This window comes from Oncorhynchus nerka, linkage group LG24 (assembly GCF_034236695.1).
Source record: "Oncorhynchus nerka isolate Pitt River linkage group LG24, Oner_Uvic_2.0, whole genome shotgun sequence".
NCBI lineage: Eukaryota > Metazoa > Chordata > Actinopteri > Salmoniformes > Salmonidae > Oncorhynchus > Oncorhynchus nerka.
The window spans coordinates 22638202-22644201 of NC_088419.1; positions in this window are offsets into that span (position 1 = coordinate 22638202).

The window sequence follows — 6000 nt, forward strand, 5'->3', positions numbered from 1 at the left end:
TTCTCATAGTTGCTATGGTATTAACACTCACAGCATAGGCATGTCTACACAGCTTGTAAGCATAATGGGCCAAAAATATCATACACTCATTACATTTTACATGTACATATCTACATGTACATACTACCTCAATCAGCCTGACTAACCGGTATCTGTATGTAACCTCTACTTTTATAGCCTCGCTACTGTTTTTCACTGTCTTTTTACTGTTGTTTTTATTTCTTTACTTACCTATTGTTCACCTAATACATTTTTTGCACTATTGGTTAGAGCCTATAAGTAAGCATTTCACTGTAAGGTCTACTACACCTGTTGTGTTCGGTGCACGTGACAAACTTTGCTTTGATTTGACATTTTAGTCATTTAGCAGACACTCTTATCCAGATTGCATCCATTGCTGAGACAACTACATGTTACAGTCATAGTACAGTGCATTCGGAAACTATTCAGACCCCTTGACTTTTTACACATTTCTCAATTTCTTCTCTGCAGATCCGCACTGTAGGGTTGGATGGGGAGCGTCGCTGCATCAGCTATTTTCTGGTCTCTCCAGAGATGTTTGATCGGCTTCAAGTCCGGGCTTTGGCATGGCCACTCAAGGACATTCAGAGACTTGTCCCGAAACCACTCCTGCGTTACCTTGGCAGTGAGCTTAGGGTTGTTGTCCTGTTGGAAGGTGAACCAGTCTGAGGTCCTGAGCCCTCTGGAGCAGGTTTTCATCAAAGATCTCTCTGTACTTTGCTCTGTTCATCTTTCCCTTGGTCATGACTAGTCTCCCAGTCCCTGCCACTGAAAAACATCCCCACAGCATGATGCTACCACCAACATGCTTCACCGTAGGGATGGTGCCAAGTTTCCTTCAGACGTGACTCTTGGCATTCAGGCCAAGGAGTTCAATCTTGGTTTCATCAGACCAGAGAATCTTGTTTCACATGGTCTGAGAGTTATATAGGTGCCTTTTGGCAAACTCCAAGTGGGCTGTCATGTGTCTTTTACTGAGGAGTGGCTTCCATCTGGCCACTCTATATGCCTGACGTGATCCGATCCGCAGTCCTGGAGTGGGCCCACTCCTCCAGACTGGCCTGCCACCCGGGTTCGTGCCAGACCCTGGCATTTGTGTAACGACGCTTTTGGTGGCCCACCATGGTCCCTGATGTCTCCGCATTCGTTGCCGCTTGCACAGTGTGTGCTCAGAACAAAACTCCACAGCAAGCTCCGGCTGGCCTTCTGCAACCTCTGCCTGTCCCTCACCGTCCCTGCCCTGGTCCCACATATCCCTAGATTTTGTCATGGGTCTCCCCCCATCTGAGGGCAACACTGCCATCCTGACTGTGGTCGACCGGTTTTCCAAGGCCACCCACTTCATTCCTCTCCTCAAACTACCCTCGGCCAAGGAGACGGCCCAGCTCATGGTGCAGCACGTCTTCCGGATCCATGGACTGCCCGTGTACATGGTCTCCGACCGGGGTCCTCAATTCTTGTCCCAGTTCTGGAAGATGTTCTGCACCCTCATTGAATCGTCGGCCAGCCTGTCCAATGGGTTCCACCCCAGTCCAACCGGCTTACACGGTGAGATGCCTCCTGAGTGTGCGACCGCGGGGCAGGGGTTTCCAGTACCTGGTTGACTGGCAGGATTATGGCCCGGAGGAGAGGTGCTGGGTCCTTGCTAGATACATCCAGTCTTCATTGCCGACTTACACCGCCAGCACCCCGGTCAACCAGGTATGCACCCAGGTTGTGCCCACAAAAATCTGGAGTATCTCTGCACTGTCAAATGCTTCAACTCCAGGCAAGCTAGATGGGCCCTGCTTTTCACACAGCTCAACTTCTCCCTCTCATATTGGCCGGGATCCTAGAATGTCAAGCCGGATGCACTGTCTCACCGTTATAGCCTCACGGCTATTAACCCGGAGCCTAAGACCATCCTTCCATACATCGTGCCTGGCAACGGCACTCAGCTGGGATATAGGGAAACAGGTCCGGGAGGCACAGCATTCCCAGCTAAATCCTGGGTGGGCTCGGGGTCAGGACAGGCAAGGGTCAAAACCAGGAGGACGAGAAAAGAGAGACTGGGGAAAAGAAGGAGCTGATACAAAAAAACACTGGTTGACTTGACAAACCAAACAAACTGGCAACAGACAAACAGAGAACACCGGTATAAATACACTGTGGATTCTGTTAAACTCACAGACATCATTCAAACAGTTTTAGAAACTTTAGAGTGTTTTCTATCCAAATCTACTAATAATACGCATATCTTATATTCTTGGCATGAGTAGCAGGAAGTTGAAATTGGGCACGCTATTTATCCAAAAGTGAAAATGCTGCCCCCTAAACCTTAAGAAGTTAAAACTTCTTAAGGATCGGTGTTCCATCAACGGGACAGTTGTAGTTCATACAGCGCGTTATGTCAAGATCGCAGATTTTAGAGAAACAACAAATGTCGGTACATGTCGGTACATATAAGTGTCTTAAATCGGCTGAAAGCTTAAATTCTTGTTAATAATATAACTGCACTGTCCAATTTACAGTACCTGTTACCACGAAAAGCGTGCATAGCGTGCATGATCGATTTTGTATTTACACTCGTTCAAAGAAAGGAATCTGTGAAAATTTCACCCTAAACATTGTTTCAACAAGTCAAATCACGTTCGTATATATTCCTCAGAGATCCTAGAAGGAAACAAGACTTCACTATTTCATTAGGGGTGCAGTATATCCTCTAGGACACCATATTTGGTCAGAGAGCAATGCCTTCATGGCACGCCGATGACGCGGGTGGCCATCACTTGAACAACTGTATCTTTGTCAAATAAGCACCAATCGGGGTCAAACAAAGCTAGCTAGATAGCCAATGAGCTGGGCTTTACGGGAGTATCCTGTAAACCATGTATATGTCTTAAAATGTAGCTACTAACCTTGTACAACAGCATGTCTTTTCATTTTGGACAACAATTCTAAGGATATTCAGAGTTATGAAGTTATGAAAATGGATTGTTTTGCAAATGTTGGACTTATAATATGGCTAATAATACTTGGAAAGCTAAATCAAAGTATACAGATTTGACAATATTCTTGCAGAAAAATGGAATATGAATGCGAATGTCTCCTTCACGATTTGCCCAAATGTACCTGGGGACTTCAAACTAAAAGCCTTGTTGTTCACTCATACTTCAAGTTATCCATCTGAAACTTTTTGTAATGTGTCAAACAGAATTGAGAATGCCGATGCCACCTTAAAATGAAAAACAGAATGTGTTTGATGTCATCTCAACTCTCCATGAGGTTTTTGCCATGAGTGCCACACCCTGACCATAGTTTGCTTTGTATGTTTCTATGTTTTGGTTGGTCAGGGTGTGATCTGAGTGGGCATTCTATGTTGGATGTCTTGTTTGTCTATTTCTATGTCTGGCCTGATATGGTTCTCAATCAGAGGCAGGTGTTAGTCATTGTCTCTGATTGTGAACCATATTTAGGTAGCCTGGGTTTCACTGTGTGTTTGTGGGTGATTGTTCCTGTTGCTGTGTTTGCACCAGATAGGGCTGTTTAGGTTTTCGCACGTTTATTGTTTTTGTTAGTTTATTCATGTATAGTGTCTTTATAAATTAAACATGAATAACCACCACGCTGCATTTTGGTCCGCCTCTCTTTCACCAGAAGAAAACCATTACAATGAGTCTTGCCCTGGAGGCGTAACTGAGCAGTTTTCTCTAGATGGGTCAGCTGCAAAGTCAAAATTGGCTATATTGTAAACATTTATGAAAATAAAAATGTGCCTTTTGGTCTTAATTTAAAGTTAGGGTTGGGCATTAGGGTAAGCAGTATGGTTAAACAGGGTTATGGTTAGGGTTAAAAAAATCTGATTTTATGACCTTTTAGCTGTGTCGGCTAGTGACCACTGCCTCCAGTACATGGGTCATCCCAATAAATGCCAACCTGCTAACACCGTCAGGCCACCTCCACACAGCCAGCTAGCCAGTCACTCAATCAGCCAGCCAGGCTGCACTCAGTCACGTTTCGGTGTGCAGCCCCATTAGCCCAGCCAGTCACATGACATGACCAGTCTCCTCTCCTGCAAGCCACCCAGGAGGGCGCGTATGGTGGACAACACACCAGTCCCCTGGATAGTTTTTCTGGACCTGTGTACGAACATGGATTTCCCCAGCCAGCTAGTTATCCTAAGCCATTAACAAAAGCCACTTTAATATCACCAGTAATGAAGATCACACACCCACTGAAGGAGAGGCAGGCAAGCGGGCTGTCAGGGAAGAAGGAGAAGAAAGAAGGTGAAGTGTTGCCACGGCAACCGGTTACTCGGCAACAAGCGCAGCATAGTAGTCCACTCATATTACATCAATGGCATTACTCTATCCCCCATCATCTCACTCACATTTCAGAGTGCAAGTTTGTTATTGAAAAAATCATGAGTGATTAAGACAGGTGGTTCTAAATGTATGAGTCAATATATTTTGATTTATTACATCCAGAAGCTAATTTAATGTATTTACTCCTGACAGATGCATCCTCACAGAGTAAAAGGAAGTGTTTTTTTCTCATCATGTTGCGTTTCAAGAATCTATAGACAATTTATATTTTGCTATTTCAAACAAACATTGGGAATCTACAGGAGCAATTCAGATTAACCAAATAATAGAGGGTCTCACTCACAGTCAGTTGTTTGGAAGGAACTGCATTTGTAGCATTCTTTGCATGAAAGCACAGCCACCTGCAAAGGCTGCCTGCCTGCCTCTCACTGAAGACGGGACTGAACGGTATCCAGGTTACCATGGTAACGCAGGGAGAAGCAAAACTGTGAAATAAAGGGACTCAAGAGCTCAGCCCTTCTCTGGGTGACAGAGAGAGAGAGTGATTATCTTTGTGGAAGGAGAGAAGGGATATGAAAGGAAATCTCATCCGCATTCTGGAGCATATACCAACCCAAAGATATCCTATGTATAATTGCTGCCTCTCCAAGGTTACTTTGCAGGAAGAAGAATTCTCTCTTTCCACAAACCCCTCCGCCCCTCAGCTCAATTTAAACTTCAACACTGCATTCCAAATGAAGGTCTCCCTGGACAATTAGGAGAAACCGACTCATCCATAAACCTGAGAACTGGTGTCGTTTGAAAAAGGACACCTCAAGATCCCTCACACTCTGCTTGTAGGATACAAGTCATTGAGTCTCATAATGAACTATCTAACTCTCTCCCCACAGTCATTAATTTTGCCAGCTACATGTGATTACATGGCTTTACTGAATGGTGACTGTGCAGCTAATTGCAACATTATCCTGAGCCATGAGTTTGTCATATGGACACAGACTGGCTGCCATTGTTATCTAGATTTGAGTCACATTTGCACACTCACCAGCCAGATACTAGGGCCCTATAGTATCGGAAGAGTCTGATTGGACGATGAGCTGCATAGTTTAGATGCCTCTGTTGGCACACAAACAAAAACAGTGAAGTGTCAAAACGACGCCAAACACAACAACTTTAATTGAGATCAGTTGACTCATGTTCACTATGACAATATTACAGGCTTTCTGATTGGGACACATCTCATTAAATCATGAGATTTATAGTATAGTGTATTATTACATTTGATTCACTCCAAGAAAGCATATTTCCCTGAAGTTACATTGAAATAATCAATATTTTGTTTTCCTCCATGGGTCAAAAAACTCCTGTTAATGTTGATATGTATTGTAAAACCATTAATTCACCCGGACTATTCTCTAATATACTCCTTATGTAATCATGTTGGGGTTGAGAAACAGGGGGGAGTTAAAACAGCATAAATGGCATCAGGACATTAACATGTCTGCACAGCAAAGAATCTGTCAGGTTTGAGTTTTCACTAGCAAGTCAAGGAACACATCTGGTGTAACCTGGGATCCTGCTCTAGTCTAGAATCTATTGAGCTGGGGGATGGAACTGAGAGTAACTGTGTATGTATTACCTACCTTGGCCCTACATCATATTATTGAGTTTGCTATAC